This window comes from Lactuca saligna, chromosome 3, assembly GCF_052625555.1.
Source record: "Lactuca saligna cultivar CGN05327 chromosome 3, ASM5262555v1, whole genome shotgun sequence".
NCBI classification, from domain to species: Eukaryota; Viridiplantae; Streptophyta; class Magnoliopsida; order Asterales; family Asteraceae; genus Lactuca; species Lactuca saligna.
This window is the reverse complement of record NC_136419.1, coordinates 40,836,890-40,851,856: the sequence shown is the minus strand read 5'-3', so window position 1 is coordinate 40,851,856 and position 14,967 is coordinate 40,836,890. Positions and strand designations below refer to the sequence as shown.

Below are 14,967 nucleotides of genomic sequence, written 5' to 3'. Positions count from 1 at the left end.
ATTTCGAAATTACCTCCTTCCCCAAGGTTAGATCCTTAATTTTAGGGATTTGGATAATCCCATATCTTGTAATTATCTTTTAATTGTTAAATATGGTAATTAAAGATCTTGAATCATCCCATCCCTTATTTTCGAGATTTAGAGAGGGATTCAAGGGATTAGGATATCTTAGATGTATAATTGTTAATTATCCTCATGATCTAGATAATCCCTTGTGATTTAATAATTTAAATTAATTGTTTAATTTATGGTAATTATTAAATCAAGAGTTTTAATATTTAAAATTTTAATTTAAATGTCTTAAATTCGAAAATTTTAAGTGTGATTAAAACCTAATTGTTTTGAAGAGTTTCAAAACTTGCCCTCAAGTTTTGGAATTTAAATTGTTGATTAAAATTTAATTTTGAAAGTCTAAATTCCAAAACCCTGATTTTGAAAAGTTCAAATTAAACCCTTATGGTTTTATTAAATTAATTAAGTGTATAATTAAAAGAGATTTAATAAATCCATAATGATTTTGGTTAATTAAAAGTATAATTTAAACCACCTAGTATTTTAAAAGTGTAAAATACACCCTTATACTATATATAATATTAAAAGTTTAATATTATATATGTATAACTAAAAATTCAGTCTTACCGTTAGTAGGCCTCATTCACGAAGCTAGTCTATAAGGGGTGTTTAAGGAAATTGCCTATAAAATCGTGATTGAATGGGTATCCACTCTTACCCACCGCACTCTTGACTAGTGGAGGGTTGTTAGCCGAACGGGTAGGATAGGACAGAAACCTTCCATTATAAGTATAATGAAGTACAAGGTAACTAAATGCTTTTTCAAATTCCCAAATCATAGTTACTTTAGGCAAAATGTGAAATTGTATGCTAACCCATGGAATTACACTTCGTACCCTTGTCAAACGTTAGTGGAGCGTGTGTGGTTAACCGGCACACTAATTTGGGGATGACATTGGTGGCAAAGGGTGGCTCGATGCTTATCATAGATCAATGGAGCGTGTGTGGCTAACCGGCACATTGATTAGGTGATAGTAGCATTGGGTGCACCACGTGATTCGTATGGTTATTCACACCTTGTTTGTGATCCTCGGCATCCCAGTCACGAATAGTAGGGCATAATCGAGATTAAACATGCCATTGAAAAGTTCAATGAATCTCAAAAGATCTAGGAGTTTCAATTCATTTAAAACTTAAACTTCTTTTTCGTTTTTCATGGTGGAAATTGGTAAATCGTCATTTACCTACCTTCAGATATTCTGCAACTAGATTACGGCATCCCTCTTCTAGGTTGTAGAGTATTGTGTTGGATCCTAGCTTGATGTTTCATTTGGGTGTTGCATCAAGAATTCTAATCAACTTAACTTGAATTTTCTCCCGTTTTGTAGATGTATGAATCTTACAATGGTCTTCCCAAATCCTTTGGAACAAGCTTTCCAAATGAAGATGACGTTCCGAGATACGATCAAGGAAATGAGAGTCATGCTTCACTTCCTCCACCTCCTCCAATTATTCTCCCTGACCCACAAGTTCAAAGGCTTGAAAAGTTCAAGCTCACTCAAGCCCTTTTGACAAGTAAACACGAAGATGGGAAACCTGTGTGTGCGCACGTCTTAGAGATGAAGTCATACATTGATAGGTTAAACATGTTGGGTGTCGAGATTTCAAGTGAGTTGGCTGTTGACTGGGTTCTTCAATCACTTCCTGAATCATATAGTGAGTTCGTTAGAGAGTACTATATGATGGACCACAACGTGACCCTAATTGATCTCACCTATTTGCTTATAGCTGCTGAATCAGCAATGATTTGGCGTGCTGGTCAAGCAAAATTGTCTAGTGAATCAAACTCCCAAACTTCAATGGACACTGGCAACATTGGAAGTCCAGAAAGAACTAAGTCTGTGATTGTCCGATGTGTTGTGCCAAAGGAGTCTATTTGCTTTTATTGCCAAGAGAAGGGGCATTGGAGATGAAGCTGCCCTAATTACCTGAGAGATCTAAGAGATGGGAGAGTCAAGTAGTATGGCTCTGCTTCAGGTAAAATCCATTAACTAACTCTTTTAAGTTCCTACTCTAGATTCTTAATACATGATGTGATAAGATTACATTTTGATGTTTTGTAGGATCAAGGAAAAGAGAGGAAGCTTGAGAAAAGAAGTGAGCTGAATCTAATCATGAAGAAATGGATTTCGATCGCATTACTTGAAGAATGGATTCTTGAGCTACTACTTGGAGTTAGAATAGATTGTTAAGAAATATGTAATAACATAGTTTTTCAATTGAATTACATTGTAAGGACAAATTTTTCCGCAATAAAATAAATTTTGATTTTATCTTATTTATTTATCCTTCCAATGGCATGTATGAAAAATTGATGTTTGAATGTTTCTATTATTAGAAATAATGGATTTGATTCTTAATTGTATTATTTGTGGAAGTGTCAAGAGTTTACCAAGTAAGGAGAGTTTCTCATCGCCCAAGTTTCAATTGGACAGAAACTTGGAATCATGCAATGTGTATTGTATGATGAATGGAAAACTTTCACATTTGGGAAACTTAGACTAATTCTTTGGCAAAGTGTCAGTTGAAAGACTAGGAGATCAGGTACACTAGGTTGTGCGTTGATCAAGTCCACCACAAGAGTGACAAAGATATTCGTCATGATTTACTAAAGTTTAGTAAATGTGATTATACTTATAAGATTAAGTGTAATTCTGAGATTGATTGAAAAAGTTTCAATGAATAGTAGAACGAATAAAGAAGAATCGAGTAGGCAGAAAGATAAAAGTTTCTCTTTTCTAGGAAGAAGGGAGAGTACCTTTTATTGTGTTTTATGATAAGTCTTAAAGATTAAGAACCATGTCTCAATAGATCCTCTAAGTGAGTCTTAGTGCAATTGCATGTCTAAGAAGAGGAATCAAGTATTGTAGAAATGGTTAAATCAAGAAGTCAATCATACTTCGTTCCAATATCAAGTCTTAAAGTCAAGATTGTGACATTGAGTGAAAAGTCTTAAGTAGGTTTATAACACTCATCAAATGTGGAATTTGGAAAAGTTTTCTTATTCTTGCACATTTGAAATTGGTAAGTTGTGCTGTCTTGGATAAGACAAAGACCAACTAGGACCAATTGTGTGAAGTGTTTTGTCTTGATAAATGCTTCACTAACTCTTGAATATTTGTTTGTCAAGAAATGTTTCTTGACAAGAGAATCTTATATGTCAAGAAGTCAGTGGGAGTCTTAATGGTCTTGAAAAGTTTCAAGAACAAATCAAGAATAAACCTTATCGATCATCACTAGCACACGACTTGAGGTTTACAACCTATCGTGCTGATATTGTTTTGTTTCTTTGCCATTCCAATTGAGTTAATTGTGTATATGAGTTCTATGAGTTCTCATTTGAATACACACTAAAGCCTTAGTTGATGGAAAGTAAATTGATATGTAAGGACAAGTTACTAAACTACTTGGAAGGCATGGTGGGCACTCGTGTTACCATAGGGCAAGAAATCAAGATTAAGAAAGTTCAGTCCATATGAGTTTGGATTTGTCGCAAACCTTGTTTTTGGCAAATTCACATGGATAGGAACTCATACACCATAAAATCTAAGTGTCATAAGATTCCCTCCTTCATGAAAATGACTGTGAGGAAATGCTTCCACTAAGAGAGATTTTAATAAGATAGCAATTGTGAAAAATTGTATTCTCAAATTCGATTATGGTTACGGCATCCCTTTCCATAGTTCGAATTGTGAGATTTGGCAATTAGTTTCAACATTTGGAACTTAGTAACATAAGTTATGAATTGTTTAAACACACATATGAGCTATCTAAGGCAAAGGTGTATAAGGTTAAGAAGCTTAGATAAAGGCTTATCGAAGCATCTGGTATTAGAAATATGAATTTCAGAGATTCAATAGGCATTGTTTTCTGGAAGTTCATGTCAAAGCTAGTGGGAGCATAAATGTTATGCTTATATGATAATCATCATGATAGTGGGAGCATAAGTGTTATGCTTGTATGATTGTTATGGCGAGTATTGCAAGTTAGCAATATTAATTATAGAAAAACAAAGATTCCATTTGCAAAGTTGCATGGGTTGAAAAGTTGTTTTGCTATAATTAAGGGAGAGAATATTATACTCCGTTTCAATATCTAAAGCTTAGATTAAGAAATTTTAATATTTTCAGTCAAAGGATACATTGTGTGTTCTTAAAATTCGATTATGATTACGACATCCCTCTTCATAGTTCGAATTTTGAGAACATGACACATAAAATATTATGGCAAAAGATTGGTAAAGTATCATATCTTTATGTAAGACATTATGCATCGTGTCCCATACGCTTCGGGTATAGGATCGATTGTAAATGCTATAGTATTTTACCATTCTAAAAGTTTCCAAATGTCTAGCGCATTAAGAGGGAAAAAGGAATAGAATTGGTTTTGACTGAAAGAATTTAACAACTATCAAAGGACGATCCAAAGTTCGCTGAGGGTTGATCGCTTGTAAGTAGTTGGAAGTATGGTATTGGATGGACCATATCGACATTATTATGAATAGATAAGATTCTATTAAGAATGAGTTGTCATATGGCAAATGTGGAAATGTTTCCATATTGGGAGTTGGATATTGAGAGTCTATGCCTAGATTAGAAACTTTTATGCAAGAAGGATGTTCAAAGGAATGTACTTTGAATGTGAGACTTCACATCTATGGAATTGTCTTGTAACAATTTCTAAGAAAGTACTTTGTAATTTCATTAGCTACGTCTTGGTGACTTTTGTGCTATGATTTTGCAAAGGGATCGTTGCATAAAATGTTAGAATCTAGCATATTCTAGTAGTGGCAAGAACCTTGTGTTCTTACACTAATAATTAGGATTAAGGAATTGTGAAATGAGCATCATTGAAAAAATTTTCAGGTGATCTATTTCGCAAAGCATGGACCATAGGAAACAAAGTGTGCATGTTTAGAGCATGGGACAATTGTTGGTATAATTCAAGTAATGAGTTGATTATCCGAAACATTAAATGATAAATAATGAGTAATCAATATGGTGGATAAATAGAAGGGTTTTATTTACTCTCACAAGTTTGAGGCCATATAGGATTAAGTATTGTTGTCATGTTTCAATTTGCATGTTTTGACTTCCAGAATAACTAGGTTATTCAAACATCCACAGTTGGTCATACGTTGGGAGTAGGTATGAATAAAGACTGTCATGAATCTGTCTGTAGATTGTCTGAAGTGTTTAGACATGGCACAAGTTTGCTGCAGAGTTCGTGAGTGCTTTGATAAGATTAAAGTATTGGATTAAACCCACGCTCACTTGGATCACTTCATGGATTTATCACGAGTGATTAGTGAGACGATAATATTGTATATTCTTGAAATCGAGACTTGTGAGTTGTTATTTGTTAATTGGTTACACATTGATAATAAGTAAACGCACCAGTAACTTGGTGTTATAAAACTTATTGTTGTGTGTGATTCGATCAGTAAATACAAGCGAGCATTTGAGTCGAAGTTTATCCATTCCTTTTACCCAAAGTGGGATAAAAGCGATATCTATGGGCCTCTCGATGATTTAGTGATGACACCTAAGCGCTTGGCCAAGCCGGGACTAAGTTGATGTGTTCAATTGTAGTCTGTTGTCAGTCGTCATAAATCGGAAGTCGGGAAACAGTATAGAGAGAATGATTGAAATTCATGTCTTATGTCTATACGATATCTTGAGAATGGAGGAATATATAATCCCTTATCTAGAGGACACGTTATCTGATAAGATCAGAGTTGACAGCGGCTTTTGAAAGCTACGATTGCTGATCAGGTTCTGAAGTCATACGGAAAATAGTTATTAGACTTATCCAAGTGGGAGACTGTTGGATTAGTGTCTAAGTCCATAACTATTTTGGTATGTACTTGACCCGATTATGAGCATGGTCCTTTTGGGTTGCCTTCACCATAGCAATATGTAGGATGATTTAAGGAGATAAAGGTTTAAATATGATTTATTAATATATTATGAGAATAATATATTAAAGGAGAAATCATATTGTTTAATTAATATTAGTCAAGAATTAATTAAGAATTAATTTTGTGGCTAAAAGAGATTAATTAAATATAGGGGACTGGACTGCAATTATTGGATAATTGAGTTATTGGGCTAAGGAATGCTATAGGAATAAGGGGTGAACGAAGTTATGATGGAAGCCCATCATATTTTCGTCCATAGCCTTGTCCAGAAGGTTCCATGGGCTGCTTAGAGTTTAAGCTGTCCATTAGGGTTTTGACTGAAACCCTAGAAGCCCACACTAGTATATAAAGGACCCCTTAGGCCCCAAAAACATGGACAACACTTCCATTAGGGTTTCCAGCCGTTTTTGGTGCCTCCTTTTCTTCTACTCTTCATCCAAGTTGCATATGGTGTTTGTGACTCCATTAGAGGTACTACACTTGTGGTACTTGCTTTCAAGAGCTAAGGAAATTCAAGGAACTAGTTGTTATTGCTATTTAACAACAAAAGGTATGTATTATAGCTTTATATATGAATTTCGAAAATTATGGTAGCATGCCAGGTTTCTTTTTGTGTTCATAAAGCTGTATAACTAATAGTGAAAACATAGATCCAATACTAGGGTTGCATGCACACATATGATTGTTTGTATAAAACCCAACACTTATGTCCTAGAAGCTCAGGATGGGCGCGACATTCCAAGAACGTAGAATACGCAGAGCCTGCGTCACTTTTACTCTTTAAAACGAGTGTTAACGGTAGAACCAGTGCTAGAAAAGGCATTGTGTATTAGTTATAACATGTAAATGTAATCAACAAAAAATACTTTACCACTTTTAGTCTTATTACACTCTAAACAAAACCAGAGTAAACAGAAATGACAATTTAGATGCTCCTTATTTTCAAGCTTAAAAAATTAAAACAAAAGAGGCTATGTACATTTACCGTGTGACAACAAGGACTGATCATCCAATGTGACACGAACGAAATCGTTACAAGGAGGCAACCATGGGATTTCATCAAAAAGGCTCATAACCTTTCCCCCAAAACATATTCATCAGTTACATTATAGCAAACATATGAAGGAACATGTGACATAAGTATAGAAGAGTCATAACCTTCCATTAATGAGAAAAACAAAACTGGTTGAGCCTCAAGATGATGATCTTGGCTAAACTTAAGGTCTTTAAGCAAAAAATTAGAACAAATTTCTCAAAGACCAGCTTTACTAAAGCACAAAGAGTTCACCAATAACAGAACTTAAACCAAGGGTACAAGCAAACCCTATGTAAATACCATGTGATGGCCAACATAAACCATACATGAAGCAACCAAAAAAGAGAATATGTGCAGTAACAAAAAACATTCATACCATCAAACATAAAGAAGAAATTGTCAGATTATCGGACTCCCGGACTTTCAGGATGCCTCTAAGGGAAGCAAAGACAAAAACAAGAAATAGAAAAATTGTTCACTAAGATTACATCACAACAATAAGAGAAACAACGCTACTTATGGGCGAGGGTGTTACCATCACCAGGGGAAGAGCTTGGGCCAAGGACCAATCCATCACTATGAGCATCTTGGCAAAGGTCACGAAGCCCGACCATATCCAGATAACCCAGACGAAGATAGCCAGCGAAGTCTGTTTCAGTAAAAGCAGCCAAGACATCTTCCATCTCGTGAACCTTGGTAGCCACGTCCACCTCAACCTTCGGGTTAAACTCCCTGATGATCACTAGCTCCTTCGAAGCCCTCTTCCCCTACTCCACCCCCGCCGCCACACAGACCTGAACCAAACCCTGGAGCAACTGGGGGCTCTCGATTGGCCTGTCCATCACCCGACTGAGCCTGTCACTAAGGATCCAAAAAATATCATGCTCCAGCGCCCCCTTGCATCGTTCTCAGCAACCAAATCAACCTCCAATTTTGCCGCCCACCTGCTCAGAACAAAGTTCTTCAAAATCAAGGCCCCCACGCGATCACTCAGATACCCCACATCTTCCTCCAGCTTTGCCACTTGATCCACCAAGCTTGCCCTCTCAAGCACCACCACCTCCTACTTAGCCTCCCAAATGCTCTTGTAGGTTTCTAACTCTGCCACTCGGGCTTTCAGCTCTTCACATTCAATACCCATCCTATCAGAATCAGACTGGAGGGTCTCCATTTCGAAAATTCATTCATCGGATGCGACCAAATAAGATGACACTTGGGCGGCAGCGTAACACAAGCCATCGACCATGTGCTCGTCTGATAGGACAGTTAGGGCCTCAGTGGTAGCAGGAGGAAACGTGTGATGACATCACTCGAGAGCAGTGTCATGATCGGAGATAAGATCTTGGGCAGTTATTCTCCAAGCTGGCTTATGGGCATCCATATGAGAACTCACCAGAAGAGGGATAGTTGCAGTTTTACTAAAAGAGGTTGAGGTAAAGCCTTGGGGAGGCGAAGACCCAATCTTCTCCTTGGCTCCCCTAGTTGTGGGAACATGGATGGTTTTCTCGATGCTTTTTTCTCCCGTATGACAGGGCAGTTCAGTCGCCGTAGTTTGTGCCCCTTCTGGCAGTTTCGGAGGACCTTCATCGGGGGCATGGTTGGAATCCTTGGTACCCTACAGTAAGAAAATCAGATTACGTTTCTTATGAAGAGGGGGCCCGGTGCTGGCTGTCTCAGTTCGACTGCTGGAAGAGACTTCCAGGAAAGCAAAGCGCCTCTTGACACAGCGAAGACTCCTCGGGGACCTAGAAGGTGTAGGATCCTTCTAAGAAACACCAATGACAACAATGTCCTGCAGATCTAGATCACCGTTGGTGCAAGTGGCACTATCAGAACCGATAGTTGCCTCGGTTCCTCGGCCAGAAAAAAGGGGTGGAAGAGCCTCCACAAAGATCAACATCACGACACTGAAGCTCATCGTCGACCAGACTCTGAAGAGCTCTCTCTAAAGAAACAACTTCCTCCATACTTGGCAACAAAATGAAAGATAACGATGGTTAGATAGAATGCCGATTTAAGCGTGTTTTACCAAATTTTCAAAAAAAAAGGGGTGGGTGGGGTGGGGGGGGGGGGGGAGAGGAGCAAGAGTAATGCCCTCTTTCTCAACGAAACACGAGCCCTCCAAGCAGCGCTCATTTTGCCGGCGGCCAAGAAGCAGTGAATCCGATCTTCGCCGTTGATGTTGATCTTCTCAAGGACATCAGCCAGTTCCTTGTCAGCACCAAAAAGCGTCAAAGCCCGATCGACGTACACTTTAGCCCTCGGGTAACTGAGCACCACGAGATCGATGTTCACCCATAAGAAATTATCCTTCCAGTTCTTCTTAGATTTCTTATCGTGGGTAAGAGTAGGGACTCCCCGCCGACAATAGAGGGTTCGAGTCCCCGACTGAGTAGAGGCATTAAAGAAGTGGTTGAAAGCCGGAACAGTCGGCAAGCAGGCACGACAGAGGAGTACAAAACCTACTATCTTGTTTATAGCGATAAGGTCAACTCTCTCACCGAAAACCCGTATTCTCGGATGATCAGGTTGAAGAAATTAGTGGTGGGCAAGCACAGACCTAACTCGAACAAGGCGATTTGGATGCCGACTTTGCTCTCAGGCAGACTGTAAAGTGATGCATCAGGTAGGGGGATTTGCACTCCATGTTCGGCACCGAACCCGAATTGAAACTCAAAAGATTCCCATTCTTCGGTGGTCAGATCTCTCCCCAAAGCACGAGTGGTAGCCATGAAAAAATATGAAGAAGGGGTTGAAAGGGTTTTTTCTCAAGAACAAGAAGTCAAAGAGAGATAAGTAGAAGGTAAGGAGGAAACCCCAGGAAGAACAAAGCCTTAAATACCACAAAAGGGGCAGCGGACCGCTTTCATGATGAAACCGCAGAACAATGATGATTTTGCCCTGCCAACTACATAAGTTGTCAATAGCAACCCGTCACGTGCCTGTGAGTAGCCCATAACAACTTTGATACGTCACGAACGCAGAAGCCTACTGGTCTAAGGGACTTATTAACGTTACCATAAATGGTCATGTTAAATGTAATGAAAATCATAAACGAGACGTTATCCCATCAGGACTTTGGCCAAGGTCACGTTAAATCCAACAACTTAATACATTAAGCTGGCTTCATCGAATATAAGAGCTCCAAGCTCAGACCTCGACCAAAATGATATCTAGAAGGGTAAAGTTTCCAACTTTACCTCTAGGAACCATCAAAATGGGTCCAAAACCCAAACCATAGGCTTAATAGAGTGAGGGCTTAATCATTAAACTCTTAATCTTCAAAGACATAGCCCCAAAATGCAGGTCTGACACCCTAGAGCTGGGAGACCACGTAAAGTTGCCAACTTTACGTTCATACATGCCAAAGAGAAGCTCTAAAGCTCAAGAAGGGCTTAATAAAGGACTTAATGCATGCATGCGACCTAGTTTTTAATAAAGCTTGCACCTTTAAGCCAAAGGAGACCACAAAATGCTCAGATATAACAGGGTAACCCATGAAACAACTTAAATCCTTAGAAAACCCAACAATGAGCCAAAAATACAACAAAAACCCATATGAAAAGATCTAATCAATAATAAAGCAAGGTATGAACTTGATACCTCAAGAAGACTGCAAGAAGTGGATAGATTATGGATCTACGACCTTCCTTCCAAGCTAGACACCTTGAAACTCCAAAGCTCCTTCAAATGAGCACAAAAATCCACAAGAATCCACTCGAAACTTCAAGAACCCACCAAGAAAGCTCAATACTCGATTTAGGGTTTTAGATAACAAAGGCGGGTGGTAAGGAGGCCGGTCAAGGGGACTTAAGACCTTTAAATAGAGTGCAACACCCTAAAAATTAGGGTTTCCTTCCTAGATGCAAACACGGCGTGTTGACGTACCTCAACACGCTGTGTTGGTTCATTAAACCCCGCAGCCAAAAACATCTCGACATGCTTTGTTGAGGCTCCAACACGCCGTGTCCCAACGAGAAAACATAAATAACTTGGAATTAAATTCATACCGGTAAATCAAGCGTTACATAAACTTCATGTTGGGTACCACATTTGTTGATAGACAACAAAACAAGGATGGATCTACCTAGTATACAGGTCAGATCAATTAGTGGACTACTTGTTGCGGACTACTTTGCTCTAGGATATTTGTATCGGTTGGTTTGATCGCTAACTTAGGTCGTGTTGGGTATGAACAGAAGAATATGTACATGCCTGCATATGCATATGACTGGAGGCTCTCATTTAAAAATACAGAGGTGTATATTAGATTTCTTTCATCTGTAGTTCATGTTATTGCTCATATAGAGTAAGGCGTGAAATTTTGTGATGTGAAGGAAAGATACCAATCTTTGATCCGGATAAAGAGCAATATAGAACTGATGGTTGCTACAAATGGTACCAATAAGGTGGTTATGATTCCATATTCAATGGGTGTTATTCACTTTTTTGCATTTCATGAAGGGGAAGCACCAGCTCTGTGGGTGGTGGTAGTGGATCAGATTGGTGTGCTAAACATTGGTCCACCTCTTTTAGTTGTCCTAAAAGCTATATCTGGGCTTTTTTCAGCTAAAGCCAAAGGTATTGCATCTGCCAAGTTTATATTTTTACATTATATTTGATAAACAAACATAAAACTATCAAGTTTTTACAAGATATAACATGAAATCCTTTGATGTGCAGGGCACCTACACAAGGTGTGTTGGACTTGGATTAATTTCATATTCAAACGTTGGGATTCAACCATGTCATGATACCGAAAGGTGGGGACTATCCATCAAATTGGTAAACCCTAAAGGCTAAATCACACCATTCTCCTTAGGTTTGCTCTGTAAGTTTAATGTCACGTTCCTTAAAGACTAACCAATATGATGAGTTTTAACTGATTAAGTACTTGATGACATCAGCCTTTTAGCACAATGTGATCATATTTCAGCCACCCAAAAGACTGTCAATGGTACATCGATGAAGTTGCTTCTCATAACACAAATGCAACATTGCAACAAGGCAATAGCTACTAAGGTAAACCATTTATTTCTTGATCATAAATTTTATATGTTGATGTTTTTAATGTTGTTAAGATGAATTTTAACTTTGTTCTTAATTTTCCTTTTCAAACCCATGAGTGTTTGGACTTGCTGACTGGAAAAGAATGTGAGCATTTTGTGGTGTTTTATGCAGTAATGGTTGTACAGTTGGTCATGTTTCCATAAAAGAAAGACCCACTTTGCCTTAGTGAAAATATATTTGGGTAATGTTATTGGATTGTTGAATAACTAGAGGTCATTTATATGAAAATCAATATTCTGATTTTTGGTTGTTGGTTATTAATACTCGTGAACTAAATTACACATAAAGAGAAAGATGAAAGCTAATAGCAGAGCATTGTTCATTTTGGTGCATGCTTGGTGTAATACTGAAAAAAAGCATGGTTGTTTTGGCTAAGGCGGAATAAGAAAAAGGCCTATACTGTAAGTTTAGGATTATATATAGGAAATAACAATCTATTTTTTCATTATTTTTAAAATTATGTCATTTTACTTTTGCTTATGTCTGTTACAAATGGTAATGTGAAACAGTCTATATGATTAGTGTGCACTCTACCCAAAATAACATTGTATTTCTAACAAATGATAAAAAAAATTTCATTACTACATGTAATTTTGGAGAGTGGAAATTCATCTGCCATTAAAAATTTTACCAGCCAATGCTCCATAACAATCAACGTACTTATCTTTTTCACTTATCTTTTTTACCAATGATAGTCACGGACTTATCTTTTTAACCGATAATAGTAAAATACTAATTTTTTTAGACAATAATATCAATTTACTAATATTTTTCACGCATTGAAAATGAATTGATTTGGATTATAATTTATATGATGGAATTGATCAATTGACATAAACTATGTTTGTATATCATTTTTTTCTTATTAATGCAACACAGTAACACCACATCTTATATTTTTGAAACCTATAGATATTTAAGAAAATACCTTACGACATATATCATATCTTGTAAAGAAAAACATTTTCCAAATATCAACCAACTTGAGGAGTTACAACTAGTATAGTGAAACACACATAATTACAAAAACTAAGTTTCAAAAGAAAGATTCATCATCTACATATCATCATCATCATCTACTTCTTGTGATCTACAAAAAGGCCCATATATAAGGACTACACCCATGCGCCTGAACCTGTAATACATGAAATTTAAAACAAATTAAGTAGAAAAGACATTACTATCTCTTGAGCTACATGTGTTTAGACATAAAAACTATTGGAAAGCATTTCATACAAATGATGTGCACATGCTACAATCCACTTTTCTTTTAATCAATTCAATCACATTCGAATGCCATGATATGCACATGCTAAAAGTATAAGCTTTTCATAACTTAAAGGCCTTAGGGAAAAGTTCACAATATCAACATAAACCAATTGATATCATACTTACATACTCTAGAAGGATTATATTAGCAAAGCAATAACAATTATGAAAATTTTCTATACATACTCTAAAACAGAGTTCATAGCAATAGCATATAGAATTCTTCACACCATAAACACATACTCTACAGAAGAGTTCATAAATCAAAACATATTCAGTTACTCTTGTAGAGAGTTCATAAACCATAAACTAAAACATATGACATATCTTGGAAATCATAATCACATAAAAAGTTCACATGTACTCACCTCAAGAAGCTAATATTCTGTTAATAAATTTGGCAAATATTGCTGATGATGAAGATTTCTGGTCACATTTCCATTTGCCTCCGATAGCACCTACAGAAAAAGCAGTTTAGCAGACTTTATATACATAGACACAATGCAATACTACCAATTTGTTGGTGATTTAATCTCACATTCATCACTGTGATCAGAAAGTTGAATTGTCATTTATTAAGGCCCATGTAAATAATAGAACTCCATATGAATAGTGCTACAAAATCTTTCTCTATTCATATGACTGGCAGGTCCATTGATAATAACCATGGTCTAATTTGATTCAATTATATAAACATGAAATAGCAATACCCCCAAAATCAATCGCTAATTTTCAATCAGTGCATGATATACCAAATTTAGTTCCCAATGTGCGTGTTTTAAGATTTAGAAGCATTGCACTGACATAAAAGGGGCAGAAAAAAAAAAGCAAAACCTTCTCCAGTTCGAGTTTATTTCTTCGTTCGAGTTCATCTTCGTATCTCTGGAGAGTTGCCTTGAGCTTTTCGCCCCTATCAGGCAACTTATCACTTAGTGTTACCAAGAATCTTTTAGATCTCGCAATATACTCGGTAATTTCAGCGTATGATTTCGTCTGGAGTTCCAAGTCTTCCTTATGATTCTCTTGCGCGTCACCTTCACTGCGGCCGCATTCTGATTTCCTCTTTGATGCCACCAGAAGTTCCGTTGGACGATCGTCGTCACTGGATGACGAAGGTAAGAGCTGTTTCCAGTTGATGGCCAACTTCCTCCTCTTGATTTTGCTGCAACCGCTTTTTCCCTCGATTCCCATGCATAAAATGTGTTTGAAATCGTCGGTGTTTGAGGTCTGGGCACTGGTTGCAGAAGAGGATTGTCTGAAAGGGGTGTGGAGATAGAAAGGCGAGTTCCGGTTACCGCACCGCTTAATAAGCGGCGAGAGCGAGAGAGAGAGAGAGAGAGAGGTGCTAAATCGGAAAACACGCTCGAAGGGTTATCTATTTATAAGTACGATTGAAGGGTTATCTATTTATTATTTATTTTTGACAAAATTACAAAAATTGTCCCTGTGGTTTGCTAAAAATCACAAAGGCAATCCCTGCTAATTTTTTTTGATGCAGATGGTCCTTGTGGTTTGTAAAACTTGCAAAATTGGCCATTTTTACTAACACCGTTAGTAAAACGCCGTTAGGGACTGATTCTGTAAGGGCATTTTCGTCTTT

At 37.3% G+C, this 14,967-nt stretch overlaps 1 long non-coding RNA gene across 1 annotated transcript; it reads right to left on the bottom strand.

Moving 5' to 3' along the window:
- Positions 1 to 13,044: 13,044 nt before the first annotated feature.
- On the bottom strand, positions 13,045 to 14,732 carry LOC145035858 (uncharacterized). The gene is made up of 3 exons (XR_013678387.1): positions 14,202 to 14,732; positions 13,736 to 13,825; positions 13,045 to 13,233 (listed from the first exon to the last, which is right to left on the bottom strand). It is a non-coding gene; the product is annotated as an uncharacterized LOC145035858 (long non-coding RNA).
- Positions 14,733 to 14,967: the final 235 nt, after the last annotated feature.